This window comes from Ammospiza caudacuta, chromosome 3 (genome assembly GCF_027887145.1).
Source record: "Ammospiza caudacuta isolate bAmmCau1 chromosome 3, bAmmCau1.pri, whole genome shotgun sequence".
NCBI lineage: Eukaryota > Metazoa > Chordata > Aves > Passeriformes > Passerellidae > Ammospiza > Ammospiza caudacuta.
This window is the reverse complement of record NC_080595.1, coordinates 67,880,069-67,903,145: the sequence shown is the minus strand read 5'-3', so window position 1 is coordinate 67,903,145 and position 23,077 is coordinate 67,880,069.

Below are 23,077 nucleotides of genomic sequence, written 5' to 3'. Positions count from 1 at the left end.
AAAGAGGCATGACCGCTGGAGGTTCACATCTCCTTTCTGTTCTGCATCTCAATATGGGCAGGCAATGTCTTGCTCAAGATGACACAGCTAAGAGACAAGTGTAGGAGCTGGTGAGGAATGGGGAGGGATGTGGAGCTGAGGCTGGTGGGAGTCCCAGAACTTATTTTAAACATTTAACTTGTTTTAAAAGAGCATCCAACAGGGGCTCGTGCCAGGATGGCTAGAGCACCAACACCTTCCTTGTAAATTGGCAAGTGGGAAGAGCAAGTGGACATAATAACCAAGGTGAGGGAGTTGGATCTTAAGACAGTTGTCAGATTTTCTTAGCTATTAAATGAATTAGCATAATGTTGCTTAATGGCGGTTCACATTTCCATAATTTATTTTCATTCTAAGTGTTGTTAGCTTTCATGGGCTCTTTTTCTTTCTGTTGTATGCCTGTGCATGTAATACACATTAACAAACTGTGTTTATTGTTAAAAGGCTTTTCTAGGAGAAATAAGGAGGGCATATTCACAAGAAATCACAAAGTATTCACAGGCAGCCCTAAATTAGTGAAACAGTGGGTCTGGTGCATAATTATGATCACCTCTAGCTCTATTGCATGAAAGATACAACATAAGGAAAGAACACCTTGAGCATGGCATAGGATCTGTCATGACAACATGACTCAGAGCTGAGATGCCAAGCAAGGTGGGGAGGGGAAAGGCCTTCTTCAGCAGAAGTTGTGTTGCAGCCTTATGAGTATTCACTTGTTTTTTTCTGACTTACCTCTTACTCATGCTGTGCTGCCAGCCATGAGATGTCACGGACATATTTTATGCAAAATCCTTTCGTTAGGATCTTTTGTCCTAAGAAAAGATCCTAACTGAGCTGAGAGGCCTCAGAAATGAAGCGTAAACAAGTATTATCTGCTGCTGTGGAATGCGACAGGTGTGTTTTTGATTGGTCTTATGTAGTTGTTTTTAATTAATGACCAATCATTGTCCAGCTGTCTTGGTTGCTCTGGTCAGTCACAAGATTTTATTATCATTCTTTTCAAGCCTTCTGATGAAATCCTTTCTTCTATTCTTTTAATATAGTTTTAACATATCATTTTCTTTTAATATAATATATATCACAAAATAATAAATCAGTCCTCTGAAACATGGAATCAAGATTCTCGTCTTTTCCCTCATCCTGGGACCCCTGTTAACACCACCACAGCGAAGTTTGGCTTGCAGGCAGTGCTGGCAGCTTCCCTTGCCTGGAGATTGTACAGGTGTCTTGTCTGAGCAGGCTGGCTCTGACTAAGATGCGTGACTCCACAGAGAGCTCTTCTGGAAATGAGGCCTCTGTCTTCATCTAGGCTGCTCATAAGGAGTGTGACATTCTCCCTAAGGGGAAGAATGCTGGTCAATGTATGAGTTGCAAAGACAAAAGGAATCTCATCTAGACTGCCAGCTGTCCTCTGGGCACACTTCTAGGAATGATATCTGTGTGTTCTGCTTCCTAATAGCTAAGTGATGGCATTATCTTTATGGCATTATGCTTCCAAAAACCTTTTGGGATACTGATGTCTTGCATTCCCAAGGGATAGAGAAATATATCTCAGAGATGATTTATCAAATGCTACACAAGCTAGGTCTGTGCAGCAGAGTGCAGTACTCTGTAGGAAGCTCTGGTATGTCTTTGCCTTGCATCCTTGCTAGGGGGCTGTGGAGCTTGGAAGTGAAAGTGACTTTTGGTGGCTTCTTCTCTGCGTTTCTTTCTGACAGTGCCAGTAGACATTTCCAGAGATCATGACTCTGCAAAACTTCTTGACATGAATGTACAAAATCTCTTGAGTCCTCTGAACTGAAGGATTTTAAATTAGCAGTGATGTGTGCTGACTATTTTTGCATTTTCCAAATAAATTCCCACTAACTAGTATGATTACTGTTTTATGATGTTTTTCTTGTACTAATCTGCACTGTTTTGCCTCCTCCCACTGGTGCTCCATAAAAAAATCAGTCTTCAATATATTTTGCTACATTTATCTATTCATAAAGTTAAAATAAAACTTTTACTACTCTGGTTGTTGACATGTGACTGTAGCACGCATAGCATTGGCAGAAACGCTGTCCAGTGGCGTAAAACCTGTTTCACTTTTTACAGCTGGATGGAGTTTCCAAGACTCTTTGTGACTCTTGCAGAAATTCTTTTCTAGTCAGCTTTACCTGTGGTTTGGTTCTGACATTTCTTAAAAATGTGAGGAAGAAATGGTTCATGAGGAGTAATTTCTATATGCCCAGCTATTGGATGTGCTTAGAGTATGAGTAATGAAATATTACTAGGAGAGAAGGATATTATTCAGCAAGAGAATTCACTGAGAAAACTGTTATAGGCTGAGTGAATATACTGTAAATATTGCATATGGGCATATATTATCATAGTGGCATAAACCAGGGAAAATACAGCATGATATATCATAATCTAAGTCTTGGAATCCAGAATTATGGATTGGCTGCAGAAAAGCTGACTCATTATTTTTGCCTCTGGCAGATTCCTGTTGCCTGACTGTGTGTTGCCTGACTGTGTGTTGCCTGACTATTGCTCTTGAGTCAGGATTTGGTCTGTGGCTGGTCAGTAAAATTTACAGCTTTTCTAAGAACATGAAACTGAAAAATGAATTTTTGACCAGACATGTGTTGCACATCTTACCAGCAGCAGCTATTTTCTAAGGCTACAAAACCAGTGCATTACAGATGTTTCTTATTTTCACCTGAAAAACCTGGCAAACTGCAGAATTTTTTATGTCTGTATATCAAAAGTGCTAAAGGAATGCATCTTGCAAATTGATAGGCTGTTCTAGAGTTTAAAACAAAGTTAGATCACCACACAATATTATCACTTTAATTGCAAAAGTCATGTTACTTTAGAGTCTACTTTAGAGTTGCTTCTAGTTTTTATAATGTCTACTTTCACATAATCCCAGTTGAAATTAAGTAAGGGTTACAACAAAGAAAGGTTTTTAAGGCTACTGGATTTTCCTCATGACTGTAACTTTAAAACAAGACTCAGTTAAATTGGTACAGAATTCTCTTGGGACTTAAATAACACAGTATTCAACTGCTGGCAAAATAACTTATAAAGAAAAAGTTCAGTCATTGAAGGATTCATTCTTAGATCAGCATAAGCATTTACAAAACCTATTTGAGCTAATAGGCTTGCAGGCACAATCCTGATTCCTTACAGCAAATAATATGTAAGTATGATCGGATTTCTTCATGTTGAGTATTTGCAACTTCTCTTAAAGTCAGTAAGAGATGTGCTTTACATGCATGGTGCATATTGCATACACACATTCAGGGAGAATCAGGCCCCACGTCTCCCTTCTGTAGGTGCTGTATAATCATACCTTTGTCTGCAGTGGAAGATGAGGGTGCTCAGTTTTTTACCTAAATGGAGCTAATAAACAATGAAAGGGATATTTTTAGTTCTGTGAGCTTTGCTCATTAAATGCAGAGATGGGTACCATCAATTGGGTTATAAAATGTTAACCTTGTAGAAAGTGAATTGCCTTGGACTCTGTATGTAGAATTTAATATAAAATGATGATATTTTAGAGAGACAATATATATGTATCTATCTCTATATACAATATAGACACAAAGGAAAGAAGCATACCCCTGAAAGTGCAATGAGAAGTAATTCTCGTGCTGTTTTCTTAATGAGAAAATTATATAGGTATATAGAAACTTATATAGGTATAGAAACTTATATAGGTATCTTTTTTATCCCCTGCTCCTCTTTATTGCTCATTAATTATAATGTAAATTCCATTAATAGGCAGGATAGGTCCATTCATGCACAAATATGTCCTCAGTACAGTAAGAGACCATATTCTCTGTGCATCCTGCTGAGTTCTCCAGGATTTACTGTAAGGAGGTGAGTTGTGTTTGTTTTTAGAGAAACTGGTTTGATAAAAACCTAAGTCTGTGTTGAGGCAACAATGGTTTTATGATATTGTTGTTCAGGTCCAACACCAGCTGGCAACTCAGCCCCAAACAGCTGCTCACTCTCCCTCCTTCTGGTGGGTTGGGGGAGAGAATGGGAAGAGAAAAAGTAAGGAAACTTGTGGGTTGAGATAAAGGCAGTTTAATAGGTAGAGAGATAAGGAATTAGTACCCCACTGCAGGTGTTCAGCCATCCCCAGAAAAGCAGGGCTCTGTCACATAAAGTGGTGACTTGGGAAGGCAAAACGCCATCACTTCAAAGGCCTGCTCTTTCCTCCTTCTTTCCCTGGGTTTATATGCTGAGCACGGCGCCGTATGGAATGGGATGGGATATTCCTGGGGTCACCTGGGGTCAGCTGTCCCAGCTGTGTCCCCTCCCAGATCCTTGGGCATTTCCAGTCCCCTCACTGGTGGGGTAAGAAACAGCAAATGCCTCAGCTCTGGGCAAGCCCTGCTCAGCCACAGCAAAACATCCCTGTGATCTCGACACTATTTCCAGCACAAATCCAAAACACAGCCCTGTACCAGCTCCTATGAGGAAAATCAACTCTAGCCCTGCCAAAATCCACACGGATATAATCAAGCACCAAATTCCGAGAAATAGAAACGAGTGCTTTCTGGGAACACTTGTAAATTTTGTGCTGACTGATTATTATTCACATCCTTTTTTTTTTTTTTTTTTGTCAAAAAGTAACCCAGCTATACTGTTCTGAAGGACACAGTATGTGCTAGATGAGCAAGTTGTCATTGTCTGGACTGGAATATGTAGCATTTTCTTCCTAGGCAGCTACCAATGGTGTGTATAAGTAAATTACATTCCTCAGTAGCTCTATTAACTTTACACATGAATATGTATTTTCAGCAAATTCTATGCCATAGTCTTGCATATAGAATTACTCATATATCCAAATTTCTGCGAGGATCCTAGTGCTTGTAGCAGGAATATGGATTACAGCCCTTCTAAAGAGTAAGCGTGCAAATTCTGAGTAGAATTTTTAGGTCACATGAAGTCTAATTCTTAATTTCCTATTTTGCTGATTCACATTTAAATCTATAAACTTGTTGCTATGTGGAGTATATGCTTTTTTCCTTTTTCAGGGAAAAGAAAATTGATTTTAAGGCTAAAAGGACCTAAAAAAATTAGTGGAGTTTAGAAAAGTGGTAGTCAAGTATGTAATGCTCTGGCACAGAAAACCAGTCAGAAATGTTTTTTTCAACCCAGCACAGATGATGTAAATTGAGTATCAATAGACAGCAGAAAAGAATTTAGGAAACTGTTTATTCCACTAGGCACTAGGCTTAAGACAAAAACACTTGGATCAGCCAAAGGAGCAATAGTGTGACAAAGCAGGACTAAAATAATGGGCCCCAACAGATTGTGGACACCTTGTATATTGCCCTGAAATTCTCCATGTTGTGGATGTTGTGATTTTTATGAGGATATGATTATTTCTTTAAGCAGACATGATGATTTTTTTTTTTCTTTTCAGAGGACAAATATGAAGGTTTACAATGGTCCAGACCCTATAAAAATGATAATTTTCACAAGCAGTTAAAACACCATCCAAAGCGCCATAGTCTGAGCATAAAGTGTCTAATATGGGATCACATGGGAGCATGTGTTTTTATGAGCAATTAAATATTAACTTGGGATGAAAAGTTTTCTGAAAACAACTTCACTTCCTTAAGGCAGAGAGTCCTCTCAATTACCTTGTCTCAATTACATCTCAATTACTTAGCTTTAGGAAATAACTACTTCAAAATGTGTTGCTTTTCCACAGCTCCTACAGCTGAAACTTTTGCAGTTGCTTTAATTTGCCTTGTATGTGTGACCAGCTGACACAAACTCATAACTGGTGAGCATCTTAATAACTAACAGGCCCTTTCAATTAAAGAGTCCAAAAAGGCAGGTTAGCTGGGCTGGACTCTAAGGCAGTGCCATCAGAAGCTTTTGGTATCCAGGGGTTCCTGTATTGAAGAGAAACTTGGGATGGGAATGGTTGTAAAATGCATCCTGCTCTTGGAAGGACTCTGAACACTTGAAAGTTGATTTGAATGCTTGGTGCAAAGAACTTTAGCCCACGGGTGTGGACACACAAAGGGTTTTTCTCCTGAGGGAGGTTCTGTATGCTGACTTTTCACAACTCCTAACTTTTCCTACTTACCAGCTTTACCTGTATCTGGGCATAGTGGGTGAGAGACAGCCAGCCAGAAGCAGCTTGGAAACTGCTAAATAGGACACCTACATGCATTTTGCTAGGGATTATTTCCTAGTAATTTATTATTGCTGGTGCCTGTATAATAGCATTAAGATACTACTCAGGCATTTCTGAATGTGGGCCATTTGAATCTGCTTATGGAAAGCAGACATCATTTCACCTGAGAGCTGCATTATCAGAAGTGTCTTTTGCTGGGATCACAACCTGTGAGTTATTCAGCTAATCAAAATAGTTTTTCTAAGCCTGTTGCTATTTGCATCCAGCAAGAGTAATTTGTTCTTGTCCAGCTGATCGTGCTCTCTCTCATTCATTCATCCTGCATTATAGGCCTGCTTCTGAAGGACGCTGAGTACCTGTGGTTTGATTGAAAGTTATTGCATCTCTCAGGAGTAAATTTAATTTGAGTGATTCCCCATATATTGCAGTGTGATATGTTGCATTAAAAAATAAAGCACTGCTGGAGTATCTACAAGCCATTATTTTGAATCTTATTTGAGAAAAAGAAATCTTAGCAGAGAAAGCCATAGAAATAAACTGTTTCTTATTCTTCAGCTAATTCAGAAATAGTTTGAATTTTTAGAAAAAAAATAAAAAATAATAAAATAAGGCATTGATCGTAAACAACCTTCTGGCAGCTGTTAACGGGTGGGATTGGTGGTTTAGTACTAACATTATTTCAGGTAAATGAGAAAGTAGAATTGTAAACAAAGGAAAATGGTCGATTCCCCAAGTGAATCGTGGGCTGATGCCTAGTATTTATAGCTTAGTACATTCTCATTAATCCATTCTGCTTTTTTTCTCTTATACTGACTAATAAAGAATACTAATGCAACATTGCTGTTTTTAAGCTGTTTGTTCTGCTTGACATCTTACTTGCTAACATATATATTTCTTTTCAAAGAACTCGTGCAGTTTTTTCTTGGATTATGACATAGAAAAGAATTCCTTAATTTCTTAAACTATTAACAAAAAAATGTGTGGAACACCTACTGAAGCCAGCAGGAAACAAAACCCAGCAATTAGATAGCAGCAGCAATCTGGTTTTTATTTCTGATTATGATTCAGTGGAAGAGTGGAGGTTATGGCAATTATATCCTTAAAAAATGTTTGAGAATGTTTGCATGTTTTTGACGTGCTTGTTCATAGAGTTAATTCCTGATATTAAATCAAATCTGTTCTCAGACTCAAATATATATCAGAGCATTTCTAACAACATAATTATTTTGGCCACAGAATGTAAGGAAAAATCAAGTCACATTAACTGTGAAAAGAGCATTATTTAGAGCTTAGTGAAAAGATGCACTGAAAGACATTCAAGAGCTGCTAGGTGAGCTCTACCACTAGCAATTCTGTCACCTAGTGAAGGAGCTAAATTGAATATTTCATTTACAGTTAGTAATATGTAATAAGTGTAAAATTTTGGATGAGATGTTGCTGAAAATATCTTTTATTTTGTAACCATTTCAATTTTGAGCAATTGTAATGAGTTGGTTTGGCCACAGATGCATTTGGGCAGCTGAGTTTGCTCACAGATTTTGTTCAGGTGAGGTCAGCACTGACCTATGTTTCCCTCATGGAAGTGCCAGGCTGGCAAGGCCTTGGAGCCTTGTGGGAAACTGTGACAGAGCCTTTTCCAAGCCAGCTCTGCTAGATGATCCTCTGTGAAACTCTGTGTAACCCCATGACTTGTATTCAATGCTATAAAAGCTGCATTTCTGCAGCCTCAAGATTTTGCTTCCTTAGAGCCATGTTCCATCACAAGCCTGCATTTATTATGGCTGTTCTTCTTTCGTGGCCATCACCTTGCACAGGGTGAGTTGTGTGACTGCTGATAGCTGCCAGTGGACAGGGAGGAGTTTTATGGATACCTTTAGGTTTGTGGACCCCATTTGTGTATAACACTGAAATGCTAAATACTTAGGTTAGCACACATCAATGTCGAAGGCAAGGATGCTGAAATTCTGTCTGTAGACCAACAGAGGAAGAAAATGTTTCTAAAATGCAGCCTACTATTTTCTCAGTAAATATTCATGGTCTACCTGTTGTCATCTCTCATAATCCACTTTCTGAGAATGTCATATAAGGTCCTCAATGCTGTACAAGTTGCATGCTGCTCACAAATGGGGAAATGCAAACAGAAATCTGGGGACAGTTCCAGAGAAGATGAAAACAAATCCAAGGCATTGTCACAGGTCAGTTTTTCCAACCTACAAAAAGCTTTGCTGGAATGATGATTCTTGGAGAGCTACTTGAGTTATTTAAAATGACTAATAGCAAAAATGTAGGAATGGCTCTCAGTTGTGTCCCTGAGCTATAAACTGTAGTGCCACTCATTAGCTACCTTCTGTGATGGTGGAGTGACTTGAATAGAAGAGCTGAGACATGGCAGATTACAAAGAGCAACTGCATAGAAAATGCTCAGCTTCATCAGACTATCTCAAATATAAGCTAAATAAATCAGGAAAGCTTAAAAGTTTGGAGATAAATATTTAAAAAAAAAGATAATTTGGAAGATCAACAGGAGGGAAAAGTGTCAAACATTAGAAACCTATAATTTTGGCACAAATTGCATCCTTGGTATTATCTGGATTTTTGTTATGAGGTATGGCAAAATTTTGAATTAAGCTTTTTATCCTAGAAAACATAGAGTCTTCAAGTTCTGCCTAAATTCCCCTTGAGAGTATTGGATGAGTAAGAGAGAAACTCAGAGAGATCTAAAATAGTGAAGTGTGGCTTTCAAGAGAAGGTGAAAAAAAACTTGGAACTTATGTAAAGAAATTTACCATGGCTTTTTTTTCCCCTAAATTTTCCCCTATTTTTGTAAGCAGCCTTACTTATCCAACTGTTTCACAGTTCACTGCGGGATGCTTGCTTTTTCATTGAATAGAGACGTCCCTGAGAGTTACCAGTTATTCTCTAACCTGTTTGGCAACTGCATATGTCCTTTTAATATGGAGACTTTGATCATAGCTCTGAGTTCAGTCTTATTCTGCACCTTCCTTGAACAGTATCTGTGCAATTGTATCACTGTTTAGTGTTGAGTTAAATATTCAGTAGCAAAGCTTCATTTGTTTATATTCTGCTTTTCTCATTTTTGAAACCTTTTTTCTCTAATAGTAGCACAACTTTTGTTCCCCCTGCATTTCCAGTCTCCCAGTATTTCATGTGCTCAAGTCATTCAACACAATTGATAGCAGAGAGCCCACCTGAGTGAAACATGAGGCAGAGACCAGCCTGAAAGATGCCTGCTGGAACACACACAGAGCAGTGCCCTCCTCACTGTGCTGGGTGAGTTTTGTGCAGTGAACTCACAGGGCTCCAAGCTGGGCAGCAGAGCTGACACTGTGCTTGAGGAAGCCCTGGTGGAGGCAAAGGGCTGGGTGACCCCTGTGCAATGAGCCCTGCTCTCCCATTCTTAATTCAGCTTTTTTCCCTAGGGTGTCAGCTGGGGCTGGCCCATCTCCTTTCAATATTGTAAGAGTTTTACAAAATGAGCAGCATTTGAGGCAGAAGGTTATATTTTTAGCAATGTAAAATGAGAAGCATTTTGTGAAATGGGAAAATCAGGAGTTTGATACCTTATGCAGAAAACTTTGATATTGACACATAGGTGAGCATTGGAGAGTCACATTCAAACATTATTAGAGGTGATGACCTGGTAAGACACGTGGGTAGGAAGTGGTCTTGAGGTGAAAGCTTTTATGACAGGCAGGATGCATTATAGTCTGCCTCAGAAAAAGGAGAGAGTGGAGGGGTAGCTTTGGGAAATATTATTTTGTTCATATTGAGCTCGAGTTATACTGTTAATATGGCCTGAATATCAAATGTTCAGTTCAAATGTTCAAAAACTGAGCACCATTATTGCTAATCACACCCAGAACCTGCATTTTCCTGCCAAAACACAGATGCAGATGTGCTGACAGAGCAAGTTTCCATGGCTTGGGCTGGAGCCACCTTATATGACACATTTAGTGCTGGCAAGAAGAGCCAATTTGCTACTGGTAGGTAGCAGTTTTCAAATTTCCAGAGTTTCACAGAAGACCATCTAGGAGAGACAGCTTGGAAATGGCTCTGTCTCCCTTGTTCCAAGGCTTTTGCCTTACCAGTCTGACACTTCCATGAGAGAAATGGATTGCCTTGTTCCAGCAGACTTTCTGTTGCTACAGCTGGTTATCTGGTTTGAGCCAAAGATCACTCCTTTACTAGCCTGGAGGGCAGAGCACTCCCCGTCACCAGAGCTCACATCAGTGGGCTCAGACTGCCCACAGGGGAGAAATGTGTGTGGTTTTTCCTGCTGCCCTTTGGTGCTCTGCTGTGCTGTGTGCCATGTTCGCTTATTTTCCTGCCTGCTGAACAGCTGGATGAGGTGTAAATCTGAGTGCTGGACTGTGAGCACTAACATGGGAGGCAGGTCTGGCTGGCCCAGAAACTGCAGCAAACGCTGCCAGCAACTCAAAACTCTATTAAGACCAGAAATATACTGGAGCCATACAGATGGTTGCCAGATTTCAAAGGACATTGGTCCTTTTGCCTACTTGAAGGAACAGCAGACATAAACCACTGTGATAGAAGGCTCAGGGTTCTAAGGACTGCTGTACTTTTGGAAAGGTTGTTTTTTTGCAGCATGGTGCCATTTGGCATGAAACACAGGGGCAGCCTGATGGTGGGGCTTTTTTGAAAGGGAAAACTACTCAGAGCTGTGTCAGAGTCTGGGTATGCCAGAATTGTCCCCAAGCTCTGTGAGGGTTAGGCTGAAGCTTGAACTGCACGAATTGTTGATGCAGGAGGGCAGGTTGTCACTGTGCCTGCCAGTCACCCTGCCTAGGGCAAGCATGGGCAGCTGGAGAGAGCTGCTGAGGGACGTGCTGCACACAGTCAGACTGTCTTGCTCACACTTGATGGTTTCCCCTCAAACTCTGGCTTTGAAAGGCTGTTTAGCCTGGCAGGTGCTGCCACCACTGATGTGTCCCCCCCACCCCCTGCTCCATGGGGAAGTGCACGAGGCTGGCAGCCACCAAACGAGCAAAGCCTTGCTTCTGCACAGCCTCAGATAGTGAGAGCACGTGGCTCTTACAGGCAGCAGGGCAGAATAGGACACAGGGGACCCCAGGCGCTAATAATATGCATTTCATAATGCGCCACATGGAAAACAGAAACAAACCAGCAGTGACAACAGAGGTCTCCAACAACTGTCTTCTACAATGAGCTGCCTTGCACTTGGCTTCTGAAGATTATTTCATTTTGGTTGAGTTAATAACTAAGAGCCTCTGAGAGTTGTGCAAAAGAAAAGAACAGCTTTGTTTTGAGACATAAACAGCATAAAGACCAATTTTGCCCCAAGTTCTTCTTTTTCTCTTCTGTTTAGGTTTCAACAAATTTGAAACAACAGTGTTTTAATCATCTTTTATGCCAAAAGTTAGGTCTTACTGTTTCTGTTATCTGTGTTGTTTATGTGCCACCATCCACAATTATCTCATCTTCTTTTGAAGAGAACTGCTCTGCTTTGCTCAGTAGGATAATTATGGATGTTAGCTAATCATGGGAAGTAGGAGCTGGTAGAGAGCAATGGGACTCCAACACCTCTTGCCATGGGCAGAATTTCTGCATCTGAGGTAGTGACAGCATCTTTAGCACAGCCTTGCAGCACCAGCCCAGCATCAGCTCTCAGGAGTTACGACATTGACATATAACAATTAAAAAGGGGAGCAGGGGCATGACTGTAGAAATTTCCTGCTCAACAGCTGTAGTGTGTCATGTTTCCCTAAAACTGGTGCTTTACCTGCCAATGGCTTCTGTAGAGGAATGGTTGGGATATGTGGTTGTTGTTTCTGTTGTCAACTGAGGATTCCATTCAGTAATTTGAAGGCAGTACCTTCAGTGCAGACATGGCACAGCTCTGGCTGCTGAATCCTCTGACACTTCCAGAGATCCAGAGTTGAATTATGAGCTGGTTGTAGCTTGGAAATAATGCAGTACCAGACACTGGGGTTTTTATCCTCACTGCTTTACTCTTCCCTTGCTTACTGTTCTTGAATTCTAGTTAATCTCACCCTTTCATTTAACCAAAAAGCAGACAGTTTTTTTCACGTTTTCCTTTCCCTATGCTATTTATCCCCAAAATTTTATTACCAAGTCATAATGCTTTATATGGACAGGGAAGCATTCTGTGTCTAAATTGGTGCAATCATGAGCGAATAACACGGAGGTAAACTTCTCAAAAAAACATCAGTGTAGATGTACTGCGACTGCATGAATGTTGACAGACTAATAAACAAAAAAAGCTGTGGACTGAACTTTGTATATAAATGTGAGGGCGGTATCCATCCCTCTCTGCTCTGAGGATGTGCGTGTGCATTGCCATTCTGCCTTTTACAGTACTGGTAGCTAATCTTTAATAAATCAAAGGCAGCTCTTTCTTGCTTGTTTGCTCTCTGAAGGAGAGGATTTCAAATCATACCCTAAACAGTTTTGACACACAAATGATGTCTGATGAAAACTGCTAAAGGTGCTTTTATTTACAGAGGTGTTGAGAAGTACGCAAGGAAATGAGGTTATCTTCTCTCTTTCTCACAGGAGGAGAGTAAGATGAGAGACGTATTGTCCTTTTGTCCTCTATCTGTAAGGGAGGCTGGCTTCTTGTCATCCTGTGAAGAAACTGCTTTACAGTTGTCTAGGCAAGAGAGTTTCTACCACGTCTCTTTTGCTCTGCCCAGGCCCCCTGGAGCCCGGGCTGACATTGATAGGAGCGTTTCTCCTCGCAGCCCGCCCCTGCATGCCTGCCGTATGGTCTGACACCTGTCAGCTGCCCGGAGCGCTGCTCCTGGAGCACCTCTTGCCTCCCCGGGCTCCTTGCTGTGCAGAGAGGGCTCGGCAGGAGCTGCAGGCTGCTGGCACGCTTGTGGTGCGGATGTGAAATTAATTGACACAACATGAATCTTCAGAGATGATGCCAGAAGGAAGAACAGAAGACCTGTGAGATAGCAAGGAACAAATATGATGTGAAGCTGTCTGTTGGCATCCCTCAATTGGAGAGGTTTGGCTTTTCTTTTGCAGCTTGGTTGCTATGCCTTGCAGCCATACAAGCCTCCAGTTACAGCTTTTGGGACTTGTGGTTGTCTCAACAGCTCTCTGGGCTTCTTTAGCCAGGAGAGGTTCACTACTGTATGAAAAGATAACAGGTTCTTCATGCTGCCGTGCAGACTCATCTGTAAGACGGGAAATTGTGCCACATTTGTAAACACTACTGTTGCTGGTGCAGGTTTTGGAAAAGGAGAAAAGAGAATGAGTTAATTTCTGAATTATGTTCCTGGGTGTAATGAAGGAGACTTTCTAATTGGAGTATTACATAAATTCTGTACCTCTTGTAAGTGCTTACTTCAGTAAGGTGCTTGAACCTATAAAAATTGTAACTTTGTTCAGAGATCAAATTAATTTATATGCTTTTTTTTTCACCCCACCTTTTATACAGGAAACTGGGTGTATAAAGCTCCCTTTTTTCTTGCCCTTAGTCCCTTCTTCTGCGGGTCACGCGAACTAAAAAAAGGTAAATTTTTTCAGAATTCTCTGGGTTTTTCTGCTCAATGCCTCATTCAAAGCTTCACAAATGAAGACAGCTAAAGACATGGATACTGACTTAACAGCACATACCCAAGATTTGCATATGTTCAGAAATTTACCAGCCTTGTTTCCAAGAAAAGTGAAGTTGAATCACCCTCTAGAGGGGCTGTATTCTCTTTGCTGACTGTAGAGGAACTTTAGCTTGGTGTCAGGCAACTGAGGTTATAAGTAGCATTCATGTGAGCTAAGAAAGATTATTCCTCTCCTGAAGGGGAGATTGAGCTGGTTCTACAACACAGAGTAATGGGAAAGTGAAGCACGTGCAGATACCACGTGAAGGGCATAGGTGTGCACTAACAGCCTGACCTACTAAGCAGCAAGAGGAGTTATGGAGGCACTTCACAGGAGTTACAAATCCAGTCAACTGGAAAAAGGATTATGTCTATTTCAAAGTATGTAATGTTTGAAAGCAGAAGTGATGATTTTTATCTCTTAATAAAGAATGTAGAGATATGTATGTACAGACAGGTACTGCCATATATTGGGAAATCTACCCATATTCTGGGCACTCATAATTCTCTGTCTAAACGACAAGATGTGTGCCAGTTTCAGTCCAGAAGGAATTTAAACACCTCTACACAGCTGTGACAATGTGACCAAGACTTTGGTGTACTCACACATAATGCACCTGTTTTCACTTTATAGATCCACAGAGTAGTCTAGGTTGAAAGAGAAATCTATGGACTGTCTTGTCAAATCCCTGTGGAAAGCAGGGCCATCCAAATCAGGTTGCTCAAGATTGTGTCCAGACAAGTTCTGAATATTTCCAGTGATGAAGATTCCTTAATTTCTCTAAGTAGCACATCCCAGTGTTTAAACAACCTTGTTAGTGGCAAAGAATGGAAATATTCTGCTACCTACTGGGAATTTCCTTGTTTCAGCTTCTCTGTTGCCTCTCATCCTGTTGCTGTGTACCTTTCAGAAGAGCCTGAGTTCATTTGGTCTACATTTTCCCATTAGGTAGCTGTAGACAGCAATAAGGTCCCACCATGAAGTCTTCTCTTCTCAGAGCTTAACAGGCCCATCTTTCTCAACTTCTCCTTGGCCCTCCTGTGTTCCAGCTTCCTGATCACTTTGGTGGCTCTTGGACTTGTTCCAGTGTCCTGATGTCTGTCTTATATTGGTGAACTCCAAAGAGAACACAACAGTCCAGAAGTGGTCTCACATGCACTGAGTGAAAGGGAAGAATCACTTGCCTGGTCCTGCTGGTTATTGCAGCTTGCTATGCAGCCAGCTTTTGCTGCAAAGGTACTCTGCTGAGGTATTTAACTTGCAAATATTCAACCTGTACATATGCCACCTATCCACCCAGTTAGAACAGAAGAAAAAACACATATCTATATGGAGCTGGAATTAAACACACAATTCTAATGAGCAAACTTCTGATGAGTCACAGCCACACTAGATGGAAAAGTTTGAGCTGTATTGCCATCACAGAACTTGCAGATCTTACAGCTGCTTTAGAGGTACTTTTGCCACAGTCAGCTTTGAGAAGAAATTTCTCATGCACATTCTAAATTCACCACAAATAAAGATGAATGATAGGTAGCTATTTGAGCACCTAAGGGTGCTAGAAACATAAGAGGCATTAGTGGTTTTATCTTTAGCTTGTGCTATTTCTGTTTGAAATAGCAATTTCAATAACATTCATCACATTAAAGAAGGTATGATGGTAAAAAGTGAGATATCATTAAAAAGGTATAGAACAACTTTTATCCAGTTTGTCCTTTATAATCTTTATGCATGTCCTGTACCTGTGAAAGACCTTGGCCCCCTAGCAGTCATTTTGGAAATATGCATTACCTTCACAGAAAACTACTTAGTAATGAGAGTACTCTAATTTTGTAAAAAAAAAAAACCCAAACTAAACCAAACCAAAAAAGCCCACCCCCCCCAAAAAAAAAACCCCAACCCAACCCAACCCAACCCAAACACACATACATACATATATATACATATATATATATATATATATATACACACATACATATATATATATATATATATATATATATATATATATATATATATATATGAAGTGTTCAAAGCCAAAGATTCCTGGGTCACTTTTAAATGATGCCCACAGAAAATGCCAAGAAACATTAATTTATATTTTAGATATTTAACAATCTCTTGAGTATCTTTAAGAAAACAGAGCTGTTCTTATCCCTGAGACCAAAGGCTTCCATTTGCAAATACGTACCCACCTCTTCTATTAGGAGAGGGTTGTACATTAAGATTTTGGCTACCCTGCTTGCAAGTGGTGATCAAAACATTACATAGCAGTTCCAGGTTGCAAGAGAGGTAATATCTTTCCATAATGGACAATAAAGTGCTAATGATAAATTGGCTGTAATAGCTGAAGGCTTGGCCAAAGGTCTTGACTTACTGAGGCATGATCACATTATATATGCTGATTAAAATATGGAATTAGGGACTATTTTTAGAAATAGAATAGAAAAATTTCAAGATCCATATTAGTTTTATATGGGGCTATCTATAAAATCAAATTTCATTTAATATCACCTCAGTCTTTGCTTTTGTTGATTGAGGACAGGCATGATCAGCTTTATAATAATTGGTGGGAAAATACTAGCTTTGTTTTTTTGCAAGTGCATCTCCTATTGACAGGAATGAGTATTCAGATATGATCAGAATTTGACAGTTATAGAAAGAATTCTGTTCTTGTAGTAGTTTTAAAATAACCACAAAAGCTATGCATAAACATTATCTAGTATAAAATATATTGTTATTCTAAATAATTACAGAAAAATTAGGTAAAATAGAACTGGGAGAGGTTAATTTTAGATATATTTGGCAGTTCAAATTGATTTTTGGAAGAGTATATTATATTTCTTACCTTCAATTAAATTAATTTGATGGTTCAATAAACTAAATGATGGAGCAATTAAAGCACCACAAATAGAAAGTTGTTAATGCTTCTCCCCTTTCTGGATTATTTTGCAATTTAACATACTTTTTGTCTATTGCTGCTATACAGATATATTTGCCAGAAAAAGAACCAAAGCATCATTTATCTTTTGTAATGGTTCTCTGACAAATGAATGTATCCTGGATACAGGAATCCTTTGTGCTTTTTCTGTTTTCCATGTAGGAATTCTCAATGGTTAGAAATAAAGAACATGTGCTGTTTCAAGGGCTGTACAGGTTCAAAAACCTCTCCTATTACCTCTCCTATTACCTGTTGGTGAGAACTCACTGCAGCAAATTATTTGAAATGTGTTTTTTTCCCTTTCAAATTTCATCTGAAAACAAACACAGAAGATAGTATTTCTGTCAGTATCAAGGGGTAGGAATAATTTCATTAAGAAAAATAGTAGTAAAAAACCATGGCTAGGCACCTTCACATTCTCCTGCCCCTCCACCCTCCTTTCTCTGAAGACCAACACAACTAATTTCAGATTTTCAGCTAAAGTTGCTTTTCAAGGTTCAGCTTGGGATCTTTTAACTTAGTCTTGCAGATGAACACTCTCTATGTCTGTGATCAAAACTAAAACCCAGAAATATCAGAATCCAGGGGCACTCTAGGCTATGAGAAAACTTCCACAATAATGGATGAAGGTGTTCTGAAACTGTCTCAGAACACCAGCCCATTCTGCAAAATAGCTTGAGGGCTCTAGAGGACACAAGCAGGGCATTTTATGTCATGGGAATGACAGGGTAATGGCATTTGTAGTATGGACAAGAGCCATTACTTGAAGATGAAGTTCTTTAGTTAAAGCTGGAATGGAAGAGAAGCATTTAATTCTGTTGGTCATATTCAGATATTGGCCATTGAGACTTTTCTTAAATGGCCAGATGGCTGTCATGAGATTTTTTTTCCCTCTTTTTTTAGTAATCTTTTGCTTTAGAGGATATTAGGGAAGACTGGACTTTAATAAATTTACACAGAAGCAATCAAAAGGAATTAAAAAGAGTGTGTAAGAAGACAAAATGTACAGGGCTTTGTGAAGGGCTTTGCAGGTTAATCAGAATACTTGATTATGAATCTGGCTTCATTTTCTGTAGGATACCCTGTATGCAGAGGAAGAGCAGCAGATTTGCCAGGCACAATTTGCTTTTACAAGAAAGGTGCCTCTTGGATTTTCATGGCAGCCTGTTAAGGCAGGAGATCACATTTGTTGATCTGGAGCCTTGTCTAATAGGGCAGAAGTCAGACCTGTGGACAAGGCACTGACCAAACCTTGATCTCTTAAACACCTATTCCCAAACTTAGGCAGACCTAACTTAACCTTTGGAAAAGGAAAGTAAGCCAGTCCGCAGCATTTTGTACCCAGTTAATTGTGAATCACCAGGATGAATTATGGATTGCTGTACCTATAAGGGAAAGATGTACCAGAATGACTTTGGAGGGTTTAGTAGTGCCCTTAGCTACTGTTTCTTTATTTTCATTGATCAGGTCTTGTCTTATGAGTCTGAACAACAAAATATATCAATCCTGAGACAGGTAAGCACCACTATTTGATGATGAGAATAAACTTTAAGGGATGGATGTGTGAGAGCAATCTTGGAAAAAAGGAAAAGCTTTAAGTAAGTAATTGTGGTGTCAGAATGTAGGACAGATTAGAAGTCTCACAATACAGAAAATCAGGGAAAACTTTTTCTTTTTTTGCATATGCTGTCATTTTGACTTCTACTGTGGGGATATTAATTAATTTCTTTTTAAAAATTTTATTGGCTTGCAAAAGTTTCAACTTTCTGGCTATTCCCGGGGGATAGTGTTGTCCATTGAAGGCTTAATATAACATCTAAGTTCTTAAAGATAATTACCTTCCCCGTTTCCATTTTTGTTATGCATTGCATACATTTTCTTGAAAAGATGTCTTATGTCTCCTGTATGTGTGGCTAGTCTTTTGCTTTTCCAAGAATTTGCTTTATGGTATTCCATGAACACAACATTATCATATCTCATTTCCTTCTGTGTGCATTGGCAATGAACTTCTTGTCTGTGTGAATATATCTTATGTTTACTTAGCACCTCTTCCTCTGAGGAACCCAATGTAACACAAGTATCAGGCCTTGGGATCGTTTTAGCACACAAGGGATGTGCCTTAGCCTGTTCCTTGAGATGTTCTTATCTCATACAGGGCTTTCACCTCCACACTCTGGATGGTTGAGAAATTTTATTGTTTTCTACTGGAATTTGGCATGAAAAAAAAATCGGTTAATCAGTTGCTCTCAGATCTTGGCTGAAATGATCTACCAGAACAAGTTACCAGCAGAGGCAGAGATCCCAGGGCTCAATCCCTCTTGGACTGTGACTCCTAGCTATCCCCAGGTCCTCCAAAATACCCTCACCTGTTCACTTCAAGGAAACATGGACAACTTCCTTTCCCAGTGCCTTGAAAACCTTGCTTGTAATTGCAATGGGATGAGCAGCTGATCAGGTCCAGGGGCTGATGAGCTCTGTCCCTCCCTCTGTCCCTCTGTCCCTCTGCCCCTAGGTATCCCTTAGCCACTGTAATTCTCCTGCTCTTTGGGCTTATCAGCTGCCTCAATGAGGAGGTGAGGCTGTCTGAACAAACCTACACTAAGTGAATCCCCCTCTAACATTTAGCAATATCTGGGTCTTCATGCCAGTGAGAGCGATTATTTATCGTGGTTTAGTTCTCATTATTATTCATCTGTTTCTGTGACTAAAGGCAACATTTTCTCCAAGTAATTTCCCAATAAAACCAGCTAGGCTTAGTTCTTCATTATTCTGCATGTCTTTGTGCCTGGTCCTATCTCTTTTGGCTCAGAAAGGATGATTAATTATTCTACTTGATCTTCACTTATCATGGGAGTACTATGTAAATTATCTCAAAAATGTCCTGTTTTAGATTTCATTATTTATCTTCAGTATGACCTGGGTATTATGAAATGTGAGAATTGCATGTCTTTCTAGCACACTTAGATTTGAAAAAAATTGCATGCATTTTTCTTTTCTACAGGTCTTGTGTGTGGCCTGTTGTTTATTTTATCTGTTAATGGTATACTTCTATGCCTTCTAAATTAGTTATCCATTGCTAGTGTCTAAAAATTACATCCTTAGCAATACAAAATGTGTATTCCCTAGCAATTTAAAAGATGAATTTTTAGAAGTCAACTGGCAGAAACAACAAAGATGATTTCTATCTTGTACATAGTAGGTAAATGCTTTTTTTGTTTTTCCAAGTGTGAAACAGAACTCTTTTCTTTAATGAGATCTGCAGGCCATATGTATTTGTTTCAGGTTTTGTTTTTTGTTTTTTGTTTTTTTGTTTTTTTTTTTTTTTTTGTGAGAAGCTTCAGTGCTGTGAGTAGAATTTTTGGTTCACAGAAAAGAACAAGTGGCATAAGTGAGAGGTGCAGTATACCTTGGAGGGGCACAGCTTTGCTGCTGCTACTCATGTCAAACAGTCTCAGGTGTTTTTCTAATGTTTCATCTATGAATGTGCATGAGCCTATTCTGTTCCCCAGAGGGCTGTCTCAGGTTGGTCACATTGAATCCCTTTAACATTGTTTTCTGTCACTGTTGTAGTAACACTTTGCATTGCTCTTTGCAGATATTTCTATCTTCTTTGTTGACCCAATAAAGAATAACTTATGCACCAAATGTTTATTAATTTATTTATCAAATTGAAGATACAAAAATAAAACCAGGGTACTCAAAAGACATTTGCATGACTTTATTCTTTCATTCTGCTTGAAATATTAGAGAATTAATAATTCTGGTGAGGATTTGTAGTAGCTGAACTGCATGCCTAAGAATTTATAAAACATTTTTAGTTTTCATATTTTCTTATTGTCATATTTTAGAAAACTTTCCTTAAATTTGGTTGTAGAAAGTTTCTGAAAAATAGTATTTGGCTCAGTAGTATCCACCTTTTGTCTTCAGCGCTAGGTTTACTTTATTAAGGAATTTTTCTAAGCAGAATAAATATACTGTTTGTCCCTTCTTAGAAGGAGAAAGTCTTCTGAATTAAGAATGGATGCACATTTAGAACTGCTAATTTTACTACTTCTTTCATTATCTAATGCTGTCGAAGTTAAGAGGGTAATTCTATGTTTAGCACCTTTTCGTCTGTTTTCTTAGGAAAGTTTATGCATTTTAAATTGCTTATTAAAGTGCTGGTTAAAATCAAGAAGTATTCTGGAAGAGACCCATGACACCTGGGCTGTATTCTTCAACTTGAAAATCCTAGAGCAGATTTACACTTAATTGAAATTGTTCATTGTTTGGTTCTGTGAGTCTTGTATTCCTGGCCCCTCAATAGTTGTTTCAAATCCTCCTTCTTCAGTATTCTTCTCATCTGGAAAGTGTTGATGTGGGGTTATATCTCCCATTTGCTTGGTAGGTGTTTTAAACATTACACTAAATTTAAAAAGATAACATAAACCTCCTCTTCTTTGGGCAGTATCTCTGAGAAAACTCCAAGCAGATTGTCTTAGGGATGGTCTAAATACACTTTCTGTATGAAATCTGTTCTGATCACAGGTTAGGGTCTACCTTTAGCTAATATGAGGGTTTTAGGTTTACCAGAGAGGGTCTATGGTAGGAGTTACAAGAGGGTAGTATCTGGACTGACTCCAAGGAAGCAAGAGCATCAGATGATCAGAAATTAAGGACTATAAGGAAAACCAGAATTTTATCCAGGATAACTACATAGGCCCATGATCAAAGAATATTCTCCTAGTCTCTTGAGATAGCTGAGGGTAAAACACTCCAGAGGCTAAATAATTCGGAGGCTAAACAGCTCCTTCTCCTGCCCTCCAAATCCTTTTTGCAGAAGACAGCACTTCAGCTCTTCCCCTTGTCAGGGTTGTGTTTCCTGTAGGGTTTGTACCTGTTAGTATAATAAGTAAATAAGGCTTCCTGCCATGAGATAATTACACATTAGCAAAAATTACAGTGCCTATTAGTCAGAAATTTAGTTTTCATTCCCTGATGTGGCAATTGTCTGAGCATTTGAAGAGGCAGGCAGGAATCTGAGCATAGCATGATGAGAAGAGCTGGAAGAAAGGAAAGGCCTCTGCTCTGATATGACAGAAGAATAGCAGGTACCCTATTGTGGGCAAGGGAAAATTATGGCACCCAAAAAGCCTCTTTGTACCACTTTAAAAGTAGAAGAAATATATATTAAAAAATTTATATTTTATAAATATAAAAGCAGAATATATGCAGTCAGATTTGATGTTGGAGCAAGTAAAGTAAGCAAGCTTAAATGGAAAACGGGATGTTTATGTTATGTTAAAATGTTTTACTGAAGTTATAGGCTAAATCTCTTGATGCTGTAGTGAAAGTGTGTGGGGATGCCTTGCCTGTATTCAGAGACATGTGTCTGTCTGCCCCTTCTGTAGATTGAAACAGATGTGAACTACAGTCTGAAAAATCCTCTCCTCTTCCTACCTTTCTTTTATGGGGATTTTTATTCATGCACCACATTAAAAAAAAAAAAAGGGCAGGTTAGCTCTCAAAAAAAAATAGGCCCAAAATGTTTTGGATATAAACCTTAGTTACCCTTTAGGTTGGGAAACCTGGGCCCAGCAGCCATTCAGCCACCTCTGAAACAATGATCCAAGTAACCATTTTTTAAAGTCACATCTTGAAAATCCTCTGCATGGATCAGGAAAATAAGCATAGATGAGGAAAATCCCATTACACAGAAAATGGACACAGGTTAGGAAGCATCTCTAAAAGAGGTGATTACAGCTACCCACAGTATTAGGTATGAGGCAAGATTTCTTGGCTTGATTTCAGGGGGAAAAGTTGAAAGAGTAAACAGAAGGAAAGGAAGGGTGGATTGATGAAGGCACCACAACACATTTCTGACTAAAGCAATTTGGCCCAATAATTTCTTAGCTCTGAAAAGTATAGCAAGAGAAAGAAATGGCAAGCAACACTTATGACAAAAGAAAAATAAATCTGGTAAATCCTTCTGATTTTTCAAAGTAAGAACTGATGACTTCTCTTTCTCCCTTGTTGAATAGCTTGGCTAAGAGAACTTGTGGGTTTTGTTATTCACTCTTTACTCTGGCTTCTAGTCTACATGTTAGTGTTTAGGAAATTCTAGGGATTCTTCCTCCCATTTGTTTGTAACTGGAGCAGATGATAGGCGCAGATGATAGGCACAGATGGCTGCAAATTCAGCATTTCAGGTGGATTTTTTTGCTTGAGCAGGTAATGTTTTCAAGCCCGCAGGTGATGTTTTTGGTGGTCTTCTACCTCCCTGCCTCAGAAGAGAACAAATATTGCTTAGACATCAGCAAATCTGAGAAGCT